Genomic DNA, 16680 nt, shown 5'->3' with positions numbered 1-16680 from the left:
TCACTCTCACTTTTATCTAATGCATGTTTGTAAGGCTTTTACACCCAGCCAAGTGTAATTTCAAGAGCTCTTTCACTCACCTTCAGTCCCTCTTGGTAAGTGGTTACCTCAATGTACACCATAACAAACATATAAATGGAGAATAATTTACTATAATTTAAACCAATACCTGTACAAGACACTGTTGTAATGTGATTTCAACAATTACGTGTCTATACAATGATTTTTGAGGACTGAAACTGAATGTTATTGCCATTAGCTTTAAACATCATTTATTTCCCTCAGAGCATCTTTATAGTGGAAATGAACATCAATTTGAAATCGTAGGAGGCCATGAATCTCATAAAATCACGTGCCAGTGGCTTCAGCAAGGATATGCAGTATGTTATTTAGAGGATACATTGTTGTAGCATTGTTTTTGGTGTTCTTATCAATAAGGTACTGTGATGTGATCCTAGCTACACAACAATACAACATTAACAAAGTACAGCATTCGAGGAAAACTGCAGGTGAGAGGGTTGATCCCATTTTTACACAGTGAGATTACTGTAACAGCAAAGAAAGGAAAATGCTTTTAAAGAGTTGTACCAACAAATCATTTGAAAGAATGCATATATTAGGACTGGGCAGGGTGCAGTCGCTTTTTTTTTCTGATCTGTTTTTTTATTACACACACAAAGGAATCAAATCATCAAACCAATTTTGATATCACTTAGAGACAATCCAAGGAAATACAAAATGCCATTTTCAAATGACAATTACATTTATTCGGGCACAAAAAAAAAATCCAAATTTTTCTGAGCATCTGTGAAAAAGTAATTGTCTCCTAAACCGAATCACAGGTTGTGCCACCCTTGGCATTAATAACTGAAGTCAAGCATTTACGATAATTGTGATGAATCTTTCACATCGCTCTGGAGGAATTCTGTCCCACTTTTCTTAGTAAAATTGTTTCAACTCTGAAATATTGGAGGGTTTTCGAGCATGCACTGCTTGTTTAAAGTTACACTGCAGCATCTCTTATTTAAATCAGGACTTTGACTTGGCTGCTCAGAAAGGCTTTTTTTTTTTTTTAACCATTCAGAGGTGGACTTGGTGTGTTTCGGATCATTGTCCTACTGCATGATCCAAGAGCGCTTGAGTTTGAGGGCATGAACTGATGGTTGGATGTTCTCCTTCAGGATATTCTGGTGCCCAGCAGAATTCAGCCCCAGACTATCACACTGCCACCACCAATGGTTCACTGTTTGCATCATTAAATGAGAGGATTAACATTACATTTTCAAGATACAGTACATATGACATGACCCATTGGATACATTGTTAATCCAAACCACCAGAATTCCCCTTTAAAAACATTCACACTTGAGGCTGACCTCACCTCTGTTGGCAACTTATTCCATTTCTGTGCAGCATAATAGCTAAATGCTGCTTCACCATGTTTGCTTTGGACTCGCTCTACTATTTGACCTGAGTCAGTCAATCTCAAAGCTCTACTGGGTTTGTATTCCATAGGCATTTCTTTCATGTATTCAGGCCCTAAAGGATTTAGTGATTTATAGACCAGTAGCAGAACTTTAAAATCTATTCTTAAGCTGCCTGGAAGCCACTGCAAGGACTTTAGGATTGAAGTTATATGCTCTGACTGTTTTTTTTTTTTTTTCTGGTCAGAAAGTGAGCTGTAGCATACTGAATGAGCTGCAGCTATTTAATACTCTTTTTGGGGAGTCCAGTCAGAAGACCATTACTGTAGTCAAGTCTACTTGAGATAAAAGCATGGATGAGCATTTCCTGGTCTGCTTGACACATACAAGCCTTCACTCTACAAATGTTCTTCTGATGGTAAAAGGCACTTTTTGTGATTGATTTGATATGACTGAAAGTCAGGTCGGAATCAGTAAGAATACCAAAGTTTCGGACTTGGTCTTTGGTTTTTAAAGATAGAGAGTCAAGGTGTTTACTAACATCAATTCTCTTTTCTTTATTGCCAAAAACAATTGTCTCAGTTTTGTTATGGTTTAGTTGAAGAAAATTTTGCCTCATCCAGTTATTTATCTGATTTAGACAGTGGCACAAAACCTCAATTGAACTGTCGTCATCTGGAGACACTGCTAAATAATTGTGTGTCATCTGCACACGCGTGATCATTGGCTATTGGAGAACTTTTGTGATTCTTCTTTGCACTCTGTCAGAAACCTTGAGAGTAGCACCTGACTCAAGACAAATCTATGGTGGTATGACTGGCTTTTCACTTACATATTTTGCCCACAACCATGCTCACTGGAATGTTAAGAAGCTTTGACATCTGCCCAGAACCAATGCCATTGTTATGTTTTGTAACAATTAGTTCGTGATGGTCTTGAGGCAATTCTCTACTGTTACCCAACATGAGATTGGTCTTGACTCACACCTTTGCAATGAGACCTACCAATTAGGACTGAACCAGCTGAGATTTGTTGGACTGACAAGGGGCTGGACTGTTGTTTGCCAATTGATAGAGTTTAAGTGTGGTTATCACTTTCAATGCCTTTTTACACTTCCCTTTCTCCATGGCTTCACTACTCTTTCCCCGTGTCATTTCACAATACTTAATTTCTGATATTAATGGTTGTACTTTCTTTGTATTTATGAATTACTCAGGTTGCTCCCAAAATGTGGTGAAAATTTCAGGCAATGGCACCTTTGGGACTATTGTATATTTAGTGAGAGAAATATGTTGAGTATTTCAGCCGCTGTTTATTCAATTGAATACACAGCAAAGAACAGAATCCAGCCCTATGGGTGGCACAAGCCAGTGGAAACTGTAGCCTGGTCCCAAACACAGATAAATGTAGAAGTCTGTGTGAAGAAGGGCATCGAGTTTAAAACTTTGCCAAACAAATATTAAAATACAAATCAGATTTAATGGCCAAGTATGGAACAACATAAGGATTTTGTCTCCGGCAGTCGGCACTGCCCTGGTACAACATTCATGAGTACTGGGAATAAGAACAAACGAACTAACAAGAACAAAGATCAATAAACATTCAATGAATATGAAATTATTCCTTACAAGAGCCACAATTGTGCAAAAATGTGGAGTATGCATTTTGTGCAGGTAGAATGCGTCAACACCCCACATTATGTTAAGCTTATACAGAGTGCCCTTACCTGTTCGCGGTTCACCATTATAGACCAGTGCAATGACAATTTGTGCAAACGGCACAGTTTAAAGTGATGAATCGTGCAATTAGTCTACAGGAGGGGTGCTCAAGGTGTCGATGGATGGTATTCCAAAAAAAAAAAAAAAAAGTCAGCCAATGTTCCCTCTAAACCACGCATGTGCAATTGCACATCACTGATGTGGTCTCTTCGCACAAATATTTTGCATTGCATGCAAAAAAAAAATCCAATGCAAATTGAAAGCATAACATATAGCAATTCAGTTTGTGGCATTTTGCAATATAATTCAATGAGTGAGGGATGACTGGTTGCTACATCCAATGGCACAATTCACATACGTACAGTAAAAAAGGAAAAGGAGAAGCCACTGGTTTCTGTTAGGCAGCACACGGAACTTTCTCTAACAATGACCTGCTGCTCGGCCACACACTATTTTCCTAGTTTACCTTACACCGCACCCCACTGCTCTTAAAGGGGTACACATAATTACGAATCTTACAGTACTTATGTAGCCCATCAATGTGGTTTGAAAAGACAGCGTCCTTATGCTCCGCCCACCACCGCTGCTTTAGTTAGCATAACAGTCTTGGTAACGTAGAGCAAAGACGAGCTAGACATACTTCTTATGTTTACTCTCGATAATAATGGTGAAAATTAAAAAATAAATGCTGTTGTTTTAAGATGCAATGACTGTTGCTAATCAAAGAAAAAGTGGTGAAACTGGATGAGATTTTCTCTTTTTCAAGTGAGAAAGAGCTGGTCTGAAGCTAAAGTAGAACGTGAAGGATGAGATGTGTGTAATGTTAAAATTCCATGTTGGCACAGCCTGATCCAGGATGAAAGCACAGACAATACAGAGCACAAAAAGCTAATTCTGTATTTTAAATATAGGAGGCAACATAACAATAACCTTAAAACTCTTTGGGAGCATCATTCAACTTTCAACAAGCATTGCTAAAGAACAATTTGCTTGCAATAATTCAGTTTTGCACCAAGAAAAACAGACAGTGATATCAGTGTGGATTAAAAAAAAAGAAATGAAGCAAAGTTGGAAGCAACCTTTCAAATTTATAGTTCATAGTTGGCTTGGTTTGGTTAGCAATATATTTTTTTATTTATTGATATTTTCATTGTAAATTTGCAAAAACGCAAATAAAATTGGAGCGGTACGGTGACTCAGCTGGTAAAGCGTTGGCCTCACAGTTTTGAGGTCCCGGGTTCAATCCCGGACCTACCTGTGTGGAGTTTGCATGTTCTCCTCATGCCTGCATGGGTTTCCCCCGGGCGGTCCGGTTTCCTCCCAAATTCCAAAAACATGCAACATTAATTGGACACTCTAAATTGCCCATAGGTGTGATTGTGAGTGCGGCTGTTTGTCTTGATGTGCCCTGCGATTGGCTGGCAACCAGTACAGGTTGTACCGCACCTCCTGCCCGTTGACAGGTGGGATAGGCTCCAGCACTCCCCGCAACTCTCATTAGGATGAGTGGTGAAGAAAATGGATGGATGGACAAATAAAATTGTTCTTAAAAATGTTCTGATGGGAATGTAAATGCTGTAATCTGAAACTTTTAATGAGCCATGTAACTTCAATAGATGCCTCTTCCTCATCTGCGGCCACAATTCTCCTTCATTCCTCTGCCAGAAAGGTGTCAACAGCACTCTTTCTGCATGTAGTGCTTGGTTAATATATTGTTCCAGGCTGCCAGTTGGTTTGTCAACCCAGTGTTTTTCGATCCATTGTTTTATAGGGTTATTTGAATTCGCATGGAAAGCATTTTTAATTGCTCTTGATACACACTCTCTGGACTGTGACCTTCAGGAATGCTGCTGTTTGCTTTAAAACATGGAGTCATTCTAATTCTCTATTCTTCAAATGGTTCATATTTTTGTTTTGCTCTTCCAAAGGCAGTATAATTTGCTCTTTGTCTGAATATAGCAGAAGTGTGATTTATTAAACCTCATTTTTTTCTTTTGGATTCCAATCTCTCTTGATGCTATGCCAATCTCCTTTCGTTGCTGTCATCCAAATTTGTTGTATTTCCACACCATTTAAGTGGTATGACCTTCTCAAGTCTTCCATTCTCTGGATGAATTCTGTTACATCAACTTTATGAGATGTAATGCCTTCAATGGCCTTTTTCACATCATCTTGAGTCCAGGTTCTGTGTAATGAAATGGTGGGTAGTTGATCATCTGGAATATTAGGATTTGCATTTCTATCATGGGGTATCTTTCTTCAATGCTCTCATGTCACTGTTCTATTTTTGGCATGGGGGAGAAAGTTTTTGACCATTCCAATTCTGCTCCTCCTGACCTACTTACTCTCTCATTTCCTCCTCCATAGTGTGAGGGAGGTAAAAGGGGGTAAGGACCAGATACACCACTGAATACCCCAAAGTAATTGGTGTTCTAACTGTCGTGGTGATGTGTGTGTGCATGCGTGCGTGCGTGTGAGTGTGTGTAACTCCCCGTTTCCCTTCCTGCCTTACTCCTACTGGTCCGGTCTCATCATCTTCCTTTCAATGAAACATCATTGCTTCCGCTTTCTTATTGTCTTTGTTACCTGTTTCTGCTTTTCCGTCCTTTTAAATTTTCTCTCTTTTCTCTTTTGAGCCATTAACATCCAAAACTCTGTATCTTCATAGCCATCTTTGTTCATTTTTTTCATCATTTTTGTGTGTGGTTCTTATTTTATCCTGCAGGTCACCTATTTTATGCGTGTTAAGCTGCCCAGTAAAGTCATATTTTGTTATCCACAAATTTAGATGTTTTATCTTAGGACATTGGCTTTCTACAAAGATCTAGTCCTCACACGTTAATTTTTATTTCAGACCCTCTGTATCAACTATTTTGCTGTTTGTTTTTCCCATGTTGGAGTCAGTGGTTCACCTAGGGTGACTATACTGACTTCCCCCTGAACAGGGTGACAATTACTTTCTATTTGAGGTAATTCTCAGGTTTCTACCACAAGTGGCGAAGAATTCTTGCCTCTGCATCCCCAAACAGTTTGCACTTTTAATTTCCTCTTCAAATGAGCTAGTAAACCTCCACTCACACTTTTACACATGCACACGTTTCACAGAGTTTAGGTACGTACAGGACACCCGTTGCCCTGTTCTTTGTTATATAGACGACTTTGTCTACTCGAAAGGGGCAAGTGTTCTTGAGGTTTTGCTTCTGTCGCAGTCACCAAGATGCGCATTTCACTCATTCGTCATGAGTGTGTGAGTTTCCTACTCATCAGAGATGTCTCCACTTTCTTCGTCTTCCTGTCAAACCTCAGTCACCAGACACAAAGTCAAGGCCCAGTCTCGGAAAGGGTCTCAAATGCCATGGCCACGGTCTTTGCCCGGGTGTCGACTTAGCCCCTGGAAACGTCAAAAAAGCAAAGACACCTGTTCAAGTATGACAGCTCGTGAGGAGAAAGGAGAGGAACTGTCTCGTACAATTCACCACTGTACTCTCTGATTATCCTCTCCCCAGCACCTCTATTTATTTGGTTTCAAACGGCCCTTATTTACATGGATGTTACAAAAAGGAGACAGGGGAGCAAAACAGTTTGAAACAAAGTGTACTTGTTTGTTCAAGTTTGTGTGTATGTGTGGAAGATTGCTGAGTAAATGTGTGGTAATTATTTCTTTAACAGACAACAGGTGCTCCTGGTTCTAACAGTTCTGAGGATTAGATCAATCACCTGCTAAGCGGCTGCCATGTTATCTAGAGCAGAGCAATTCCGACAGACTTGTTCGAGTGGCGTGCAAGTTTTCAAGGGTTGGTAGGGTGGTGCCGACAATCCGTTCAGTGGTTTTGATTGTCTATTACAGTTTGTCCTTTTTTTTGGCAGCCCAACCAGTCTGTGATGGAGGTAAATAGTACTGATTCGATGATCACTGTAAACTCTTACAGCAGCTCTTGTTACAGGTCATGCTTCTTCAGAAGCTGAAAGAAGTCAATCCTTTTCTGGGCTTTTTTTGAGCATTGAGTTGATGGTTCAGTGTCAGGTTGTGGTAGAAACTTGATAATTACCTCACCAAAGCTCAAGTCTCACTACTTCATGACGATACACAGACTTGTCACCGTCTTTGATGAGCACAATGATTGTGGTGTCATCTGTGGACTTCAGGAATTTAACAGCCGGGTGCCTGAAGGTCTAGTTGTTTGTGTAGGGCGAGAAGAGCAGAGAGGAGAGGACACACCCTTGGGGTGGCCAAGTGCTGATAGTGCGCGTGGATGAGGTGGTGTCCTCCAGCCTCACCTGCTGTGTCCTGTCTGTCAGGAAGCTGTAGATCCACCGGGAGATGGCAGGCAAGACACTGAGCTGGAGATCTGTGACACTCTTGAGGTGGTCCAGCACAAAGATTCATAACCACAGATGTCAAGGCAACAGCCTGTAGTCATTAAGACCTGAGACTGTTGCTTTTTTTTTGGAACCGGTATCATGGTGGAGCCTTTGAAGCAGGTTGGTACTTCACACAGATCTAGAGACGTGTTGAAGATCTTTATGAAGACAGGAGCAAGTTGGTCTGCGCAGACTTTGAGGCAGAATGGGGACACAAGGTCTGGATTTGGTGGGTGTGTGGCGTGAAAATGTCCTTTGCCAACCTGCAATACAAGCTGTTCAGGTCATCGGCTAGCCTACTATTTTTGTCTTCTCGGGGTGTATCGTCGCTTGTAATTAGTGAGTGCTTATCTGAAGAATTCCTGATCAGATCGGTCCTGGGCTGGGTGAAGAATGCCCTGGTTAAAGAGTTAAAACATTAACTTGCAGGATGCTGGTGGAAATTCCACTACTGTCGGTCAAACGAGAGGTGGAAAGCGAGTTCTTGGGCAGAAAAAGAAGAAGAAAGCACAAAGGTGAGAATTGAATGTTGGGACTTTGAATGTTGGAACTATTACGGAATATTATTGGGAGTTCTTTGACATGATGATGAGGAGAAAGTTTGATAGATTTTGCATCTAAGAGAGCATATGGAAAGGCAATACGGTTAGAAGTTTAGCTGGTGGGTTCAAATTATTCTATAATGGTGTAGATGGGAAGAGAAGTTGAGTAGGGGTGATTTTAAAGGAAGAGAAAGCTGAGAATGTTTGAGGTAAAACGTTATAAGCTTGAGTGATGAAGCTAAACGTGAAATTGAAATGTTGTTATGTATAATGTGATTAATGGCTATGTCCATGTGTATGATGTGACCAAGAGAATTCTGAAAGTAACTCGATGAAGCACTGTAGTTCTGAGTATCCCAGACACAGAGAGAGTTGTGATTGGTGCAGATTGCAATTGACATGTTGCTGACGGAAACAGGGGTGATGAAGACATTATGGGTAAGTACAGCATCCAGGAATGGATCTTGAAGGGACATATGGTGGTAGGCTTTGCAAAAAAGATGGAAATGGCTGAAGTGAACACAAAGAGAGAGTAAGATAGGGTGACTAACAATAGTGGTGGTAGAAGCGAGGAGGTGGATTCCATCCTGTGCAAATGATGTAATCTGAAGGAGGTTGCTGAGGGTAAGGTAGTGGTAGGGGAGAGTGTGGGCAGAAACCATAGGATGGTTGTGTGTAAAATTACTATGGTGGTGGGAGGAAGATTTAGAAGACAAAGGCAGAAAAGCAAATCATGTGGCGGAAGCTGAGAAAGGAAGAACCTTTTGTGGCTTTTTGGGTACAGGTGAGACAGCCTCTCTGTGGAGGACCATCCAGAAGACTGGAACACTAAAGCCAAGGTGATGAGACACACAGGACCAGGTGTATCCTCTAGCAGGATAGGACTGAAGGTGACTTAATGGTGGAACCTCACACTACAGAAAATCATTCTAGGAAAGAGGTTAGCTCAGAAGAAGTGCGATGCAGAGGAAATAGAAGAGGCGAAAGGAATACATTGAGATGTGGTGCAGGTCAAACAAGAGGCATATGATGAAATGTATGCCAGGTTGGACACGAAAGAAAAGGATCTATACAGCTTGGCCATAGAGCCTGAGCGAGATGGGTCTGCAGCAGTTTAGGGTGAATAAGGATAGAGAAATGGACATTTATTCACTGGCGCCATTAATGTGCTGGATAGATGGAAAGGATATTTTGAGTCGATGAATGAGAAAAAAGAGAGAAGGAAGGTTAGAAGAGACAAGTGTGATGGACCAGGCAAGTGGCAATGATTAGTAAGGGAGAAGTTAGAAAGGGATTTCAAAGGATGAAAAATTGAAAAGAAATCGGTCTTGATAAGATTCCTTTGGAGGTATGGCCCTTAACCCTAACCCTGTTCAACAGAGTTCTTGCGGGCGAGACTTGACCTGAGGAAGAGAGGAGGAGGATGTGGAGAGTTGTAAGACCTACAGAGGAATAAAGTTTATGATTTAGAGAGATAAGTTATGGTAAAGAGGAATGGAGGATATACTCGGGATGGAAGTGAGTATTTGTGACCAACAGTATGGTTTCATACCTAGAAAGAGTACTACAGATGCATGAGGATGTTGACAGAAAATACAGAGGTCAGAAAGAACTACATTGTGTCTTTGTGGATTTAGAGAAAGCCCATGACAGAATACCAAGAGAAGAGCTATGGTACTGCAAGCAGACGTCTGGAGTGGCAGTTTATATTCTAATAACAGAATGTTAGAATAATACAGGACATGAGGGCAGCAGAATAGTGGTGAGGTGTTCAGTCGGTGTGACAGAGAAGTTTAAGGTAGACGTGGGACTGCATCAGGGATCACCCCTGAGCCCTTTCCCGTTTGCAGTGGTGAGCAGTGGCACAGTGGTGGTGGGACTGAGGACAATTATGTTATGTTTACGCTGCAGGTCAATTCTGACTTTTTTGGCAAATGGGGGGAGGCATCTGATTTTTTTCACATCAATTTTCAAATGCGAAAATCATTTGGATATGTATGCGACGGGAGTGCAGCATGGACACGCAAATGGTGTGCATCCCACTTGTATGTCATTAAAATGACGCAAACTTCACAACTGTTCAAGAAAAGGGTGGATAAAGAAGCAGAACATTTTTTTTTAATGCAAAGTGCAAATACTTAAAGGGAAAATCCAGTGCTTTGCATGAACAGTGTATCCAATAGGTCACGTAATATGTACCCTATTTTGACAACGTGATGTTAAATCCTCCCTCATTTAATAGTGTTCTGAGAAGATTTTTGTCAACAATTACGAATTTTCAGGGGCGCTGCCATTTTCACAAGTCATATGACCTACATGCGCGGATGTGACGTGTATCGTGCCACAACAAGGGCTCGATTACATCAGACACCATTATGCCCAGTGCTGATTTCTCTGATTTTTCATCTGATTAAGAAATAGCAGTATCGGTTGATCGGGAAGACGGAAGAATACTTCCATACAGATTTAAACCTGTGGCTGTAAATGTTGAATATTCCGATGGTTCTTCGGGCGGAATGACGCTGAGTCTGACTACTTGGAGGCCGACGCATGACATAAGTACGTAAACAAAGTCCCCCGGGACCTCCGGGCTGGCACCCACGGATGGTTCTTCGGACAGGAATGACGCGGAGTCTGGCGGCGGGCCACGAGCCGAGCTTCCAGGCGGCGGAGGCTGTTCGCACCAGATGCCAAAGCTCGGCTAAAGGCCTCCCCGGATGTCAACGCTCGGCTCGCGGCCCGCCGCCAGAGTTCGCAGCCCGCCTGGGGCGGAGGCCTTCAGCCCAGCTTCGGCGTCCGGGGCTAACGGCCTCTATCTAAATAAAGAAGATTTGTAAGGATTATTTTTGTCAGTTTTTGTGGTGTTGGTGATAGTGGCTTAATCTTTAGTGTACTCTGCATCAATGATATCCTTTCAGCATGATTCCAACAAAATGTTGAATGCTTTGACAAGATTTATAAAGACAGTAGGATTAAGTACAAATAAAAGGCAATTCATTTATATGCACCCAATTCACTACTATATCAGTATACATGCCAGAGGTCATGAGTGACCGTACATTTCTAATTATTCATATTTGTCTTGAACCTATTGAGGTGTGCCAACGGGAAGAATCGCGTCACTGCTAGCAACTTTGGTCGAGTATTGGCTGCAGTTGGACGCAACTCTTACCCTCCCTCACTGTGTAAGACTTTGCGAGGACAAAACAATATTAATGAAGGAATCAATGTTAAAGATTTAAACCATTTTTATTTTTGCTAAACTATTCCATGTATGATGAATCCAAATTGAGCATAGGTTTTTTTTCAGGCTGTGGAGTGGGGCATCCTTCATGAACCTGTTGCTCTTGCAGACTACACAAGCATCAGTGGTCAGCCTGTATCTCCAGATGGACTTGCACTCTCTCCAAGTGGTGTTCTTTGGGCTTCACTGGAAGGAATCAATCGCTGCCGGCTATATCGTTGCGGTCAAGTTCCCCGGTCAGCCAGAAATGAAACACCAAGGCAGCAAGGTGTCATGAACCAGCGGCACAGGGGTTTGCCCAAATGCAGGACTCCGAGGCGAGGGCATGATATTAAGAGTTGTTTTATTCCAGAAGGAGGTCAAATACGAAAAGGCAGTCTAAAACAGGTGGAAGCACAAAAATGCTAGGCAACAGACAAGATCCAAAAATGCGCACAAGGTCCGATGACTACGAAGCAAACTTAGAAACATGGACAAGACGTGGTCAACTAAAGATGCAAAGCCTCACTTTGACAAGGAAATGCTTTACTGCCCCCGCCCCAGGCACAGATCCCCCCCAAAAAAGACCAGGGGAGGGCGGACGGGGCCCCGGGGGAGGGGAGAAGCCCCCCACACCAGTCTCCAAAGTGAGGAGTCCAGCCAAGCAGGTCAGGAGGTCAGCCAGAACGCCACACACCAGGGTTCCCCACGGGGCGACTGGGGCAGACGTCCTTGGGGAGGAGCCCAAAGGCATAGCAGGAACCAGACGGGAGCAGGTGACTGCTTCAGACAAAGGCTTCCCGAGACATGGTCGCGAGCCAGTGGCTGTAGAGGATCAGCAAGGCTTGGGCATAAGACTGCCGTGGGTCTGTTGCCGCTGAGACGTGGTTGTCAGTTGGCTGAGGATCGGTCGCCGCCGAGTCGTGAGGCAGTAAAAGATCAGTCGCCACTGAAACAGGAGCAGGAGGCTGCCAAGGATCAGTCGCCATCGAGACGTGGTCATCTGGCAGCCGAGGATCAGTTGCCATCGAGCTGTGGTCATCGGGTGGCCGTGGATCGGTCGCCGCCGAAATAGGAGTGGAGAGCGGCCAAGAATCGGTCGCCATCAAGGCGTGGTCATCAGGTGGCCGGGGATTAGTTGCCGCTGAGGCGTGGTCATGAGGTGGCTGTGAATCAGTCTCCACCAAAACAGGAGAGGGAGGCGGCCGAGGATGGGTTGCCACTGAAACAGGAGCAGAGGGCGGCCGAGAATCAGACGTCATTAAGGCGTTGTCATGAGGCGGCCATGGATCAGTCTCCGCTGAAACAGGAGCGGGAGGCGGCCGAGGATGTGTCGCCACTGAAACAGGAGCAGAGGGTGGCCGAGAATCAGACGCCATCAAGGCGTGGTCATCAGGCGGCCGGGGATCGGTCGCCGCCCAGGCATGGACGTGAGAAGAAGAAAAATAGGGGACTTAGCCGGTAGTCTAATTCTTGCTGAACCCGGTCCATGAGGACCGCAATTTCAGCACTCCTCCGTTACAATTGCTCCTGCATATGGCGGAAGAAGCCATCATAGACCTCGGTCCGCTACACTGCAAGGGCTTTGAACTCATCATCCCTCTGGGCCGGAAGCTTCGCAATCGATTTAGAGTCCACTGGCTTGGTCCTCGGCGAAGCGTTGGCGGAAGTCGGCTGAGGCTTGGTGGCCAGCAAGACATGGATGGACGTCAGCTGTGGCTTGGCCATCACTGGAGCGGAAGCAGGATTCCGCTCTGGCTGGTTGTCAGCGCGGCATGAGTGATAGTCTGCGGAGTCTTGGTCGCCGGCAAGGTGTGCGTGAACATCGGCTGTGGCTTGGTCGCCGCTGGGGGGGAAGCAATAGTCCACTGTGGCTTGGTTGCAGAAATCAGCTGTGCTACGGTCGCCAGCGAGGCTTTGGACGGATGTCGCTGGGGCGGAAGTGATATTCCGCTGTGGCTTGGTCGGTGAGCAGTGGGAGGTACAAGGCGGAACCCTACTTCGGCGTCTCCTCTGGCCGTCCACGGGACGGCCCGGATAGATGGCCAAACCGGTCCCCCAGTAAAGGTAGGAGGAAGTGGACTTGGACACACAGGTCGAAGACACTCAGCAGGCTGGAAGAATGGGGCAGTAAAATAAACTAACTGCGACTGACTCGCTTCTTATACAGTGCAGACGCTCTTTTCTCTGCTCTTACTCTGCTTGCTTTGCCTCTGTTGACACTTTTTTTTTTCTTGCTGATAAGCTCGTTTTCTTCTAAAATATTTCTTAGAAGCAGCGACTCCTGGAACTGTGTTTTTCTTTTTTGTAGATAATCAGTTGTTTCATCATTACATGGGCGTGGCCTGCTAATTAGCACAAGCCTGGTGTTGGCAAGAAGACCAGCCATCAAGATCCCTCCCTTCTCGACTGAGGACTGTCATGGACTACTGCAGAGGGTGGAATCGAAAATCTGCCGTCTTGAAGTCTATGTGGATGTAAATGGACAGCCACTCTACAGATGTCTCAAAATGGTGAGCAGAGGTGTGCTAACAGACAACCACCTAGCTCAACAACGAAGACTGAAGTGAACTGTGGAAAGGATAACGGATACCCCAGCAGTTCTCCCTAGAATTTACTGGGAGCAAAGCCCAAACATATGGGACATTTAAAAAAGAAGATACAACAGCACCAGGAGATTACCGAAAAATTTGGCTGGCCTGCGGCGCGGGCCGCCTCAACACCAAGTGAGCGGCCATAGACTGTCGTTACAGCAAAGAGAAAGGGGGGAAAAAAAAAAAAAGAATGTGAGTCAGTGCAAAATATTGCTGTCAGACTTGCAAATAGATTTGAGGCACTCTTACAAGACCCAGGCCAAGAATGCTCATCCTCCACCACCACTGAAAGGTGTGAAATTAAATCATTCAAGTAAAAATTGGGACCCCAAACGTTAATAGTTGGTGATGGAGCCATCAAGGATGAACACCAAAGTACTGTGTTTTATGAATGGCACGGTGCCTGATATCTCTCAAAAAATCCTATCAAACCATTCCCTCCAGCCATCTCTGCGAGACGAGCTCTTTTTAATATCAGGTCACTGGGTAACAAATCAACGTTGATCAATGACATCATTACAACGTATGGTCTGGACTTTTTGTTATTCAATGAAACGTTAACAGAAAGTAGCTGTAACACCATTTTAAATGAGGCAACACCATCAGATTTAAATTTGCTTTTTAGAATATATCCACTTTTTGATCATATTACTTGCACTGTATGCAGTTTTCTCTTTTTTATTATTGCTTGTCATTTTTATTGTTTTTATCCAGTGTTAAATGTTTTATCTCTTTATTTTCAAATGCCTTTGATTATGTAAAGCACATTGAATTACCTAGTGTATAATATGCGCTTTACAAATAAATTTGCTTGCTTTGCTTTGCTTTGAACACCGGGAGAGAAAAACCCAAGTCAGTCTCCAAGTCAGAATTAGGCAGCCGGTCGTATAAATTCAGGGCTTCCTCGTAAGTCCAGCAAAATAGATGGTGGTGAGTGGGTCATGGTGGGGAAATAATCAGGACACCCGAATAGTGCAGATGGCGCAGTAGGCGAAGTCAACAAGACGGAACCCACCCGGATAGGAGATGCTTGGTCCTCAGGCTGTGAGCGCTGGGAGGCACACAGGCGGCATGCCCGGCGGCATGGGCAGCTACACTGTCTTTTCCCTGCTGGGTCCTGTTCCAGCCTGTTCATTCTGTCATGAACCAGCGGCACGGGGGCAGACCCAAATGCAGGACTGCAAGGTGAGGGCATGATATTAAGAGTGGTTTTATTCCAGAAGGGGGTCGAATACGAAAAGGCAGTCCAAAACAGGTGGAAGCACAAAAACGCTAGGCAACAGACAAGATCCAAAAACACACCAAGGTCCGATGACTACGAGAGAAACTTGGAAATGTGGACAAGACGTGGTCACCAAAAGAAACACAGGCTCGCCGTGACAAAGGAATGCGCTAATTTGGCCTGGCCAACCCGCAGCTCGCGAGCCTCATGCAGCTCTTTAACTAGTTTCATGCGGCTCTTCAGGAACTTTCACATGACATGCGTCAAAAATGCTTGGCTGGCACTGTCATTCACTCCCCCTACAGCTAGATGGCACACTGACCATGTAAACTTGTTTGAGTGACGTCAAACAAGCGATGAGAGAATCTTTGGTGTGACATCATTTATTTGTGTTGTAAACAATTTCCGTCAAGTTACCTCTTGAAATGGCAGGGAAAAAAAGCACAACCAAATGAAAATATGAAGAACACAGGACGTTTTTGCCAGAGTGGGAGAGTTTATATTTTTGTTGTTGAACGTAATGGCAAGCTGATCTGCTTTATATGTCACACAGCATAAGCGCATTTCAAAGCTTCAAATCTTCAGCGTCACTTTCTCACTCCACCCTAACATCGAACAGGAATTTCCAAAAGGGACTGAACTTCGCAAGAACAAGTTGGTCGCTTTGAAAAGCATCCAGAAAAGCAGGTGCAGTTTTTCCAAAAATTTATGAAACACTCGGAGACCGTAATGCTTGCATCATATCAGCTGGCTTGGAACATAGCTAAAAAGTTATACAACGAAGGAGACTTCATTAAAAATGCCTCATTGACGCCTTTGAAATCTTGGCTCCTGGAGAGGACAAACTAAAACGGAGCGTATAAGACGTTCAACTGTCCCGCCACAGTGTTGAACGCAGAATATCTGATATTAATACAGCTGTTGAATCACAGTTGCACTCTGAACTTCAAGCATGTGGGTATTTTAGTGTGGCATTGGATGAGAGTTGTGAGGTGTGGTTATTTTCATTAGATCTGGCTGAGCAGACATCTGTGTATGCGTGCATACATGATTAAAAGATGATATTCATGTGTACCAATGTGTATGATCTGGCTCTTTGCAGTAACACAGAAAAAAGTGGCTCTTAGTCTCTGACTAGTTGGCCACCCCTGCTTTACAGTAAACTTGCAAACTTACACACAGTAGTGGAGTATCCCAGGATGCAGTAAAGCATACGCAACGAACTGGCAAATGCCGAGACATATTCACCACTTAAATGCTTGGTCAATTAGTGTCCAAAATGTAACACAGCTGTGAGAGGTGGCACCGCCCATGGCAGTGGCTTGGCCATGCCCCCCACAGGAAGCACCACCCACGGGATTGGACTGGCCATGCCCCGCCACAAGATGGCTGAGACAATGACGTAGAAGAAAAACTGGACTGCGCATTCTGCATACATTATGTATGCCGCCCTGGCCAATAGGCTGTCACTTCTGATCAAGGCAAAAAGCAAGGTAAACATACAGACATTGTTATGGAAAACAATGCGACAAATCTAAATACTTGGGATGTTTTGGATCCCGAGAGACATGAATATAATCTAAATATTTGCCGCA

The 16680-nt window shown here is 43.9% G+C and overlaps 1 long non-coding RNA gene across 1 annotated transcript; it reads right to left on the bottom strand.

Moving 5' to 3' along the window:
* Positions 1 to 366: 366 nt before the first annotated feature.
* LOC133498662 (uncharacterized) lies at positions 367 to 16358 on the bottom strand. Its single transcript, XR_009794428.1, has 3 exons — positions 16262 to 16358; positions 6263 to 6533; positions 367 to 1243 (listed from the first exon to the last, which is right to left on the bottom strand). It is a non-coding gene; the product is annotated as an uncharacterized LOC133498662 (long non-coding RNA).
* Between the last annotated feature and the right edge of the window lie 322 nt (positions 16359 to 16680).

Source organism: Syngnathoides biaculeatus, chromosome 3, assembly GCF_019802595.1.
Source record: "Syngnathoides biaculeatus isolate LvHL_M chromosome 3, ASM1980259v1, whole genome shotgun sequence".
NCBI lineage: Eukaryota > Metazoa > Chordata > Actinopteri > Syngnathiformes > Syngnathidae > Syngnathoides > Syngnathoides biaculeatus.
The sequence above is the reverse complement of the archived record's forward strand: the minus strand, read 5'-3'. Positions and strand labels throughout refer to the sequence as shown.